Genomic DNA, 522 nt, shown 5'->3' on the forward strand with positions numbered 1-522 from the left:
GTCCATACCATTTCTGTCCTTTATCAAGCCCATCTTTGCATGAAATGTTCCTTTGGTATCTCTGATTTTCTTGAAGAGATCTCTAGTCTTTCCCATTCTGTTGTTTTCCTCTCTTTCTTTACATTGATCGCTGAAGAAGGCTTTCTTATCTCTTCTTGCTATTCTTGGAGCTCTGCATTCAGATGTTTATATCTTTCCTTTTCTCCTTTGCTTTTCGCTTCTCTTCTTTTCACAGCTATTTGTAAGGCCTCCCCAGACAGCCATTTTGCTTTTTTGCATTTCTTTTCCATGGGGATGGTCTTGATCCCTGTCTCCTGTACGATGTCACGAACCTCATTCCATAGTTCATCAGGCACTCTATCTATCAGATCTAGGCCCTTAAATCTATTTCTCACTTCCACTGTATAATCATAAGGGATTTGATTTAGGTCATACCTGAATGGTCTAGTGGTTTTCCCTACTTTCTTCAATTTCAGTCTGAATTTGGCAATAGGATTTCATGGTCTGAGCCACAGTCAGCTC

The sequence above is a fragment of the Bison bison genome, unplaced genomic scaffold, assembly GCF_000754665.1.
Source record: "Bison bison bison isolate TAMUID 2011002044 unplaced genomic scaffold, Bison_UMD1.0 scf7180017864266, whole genome shotgun sequence".
Taxonomy (NCBI): Eukaryota; Metazoa; Chordata; class Mammalia; order Artiodactyla; family Bovidae; genus Bison; species Bison bison.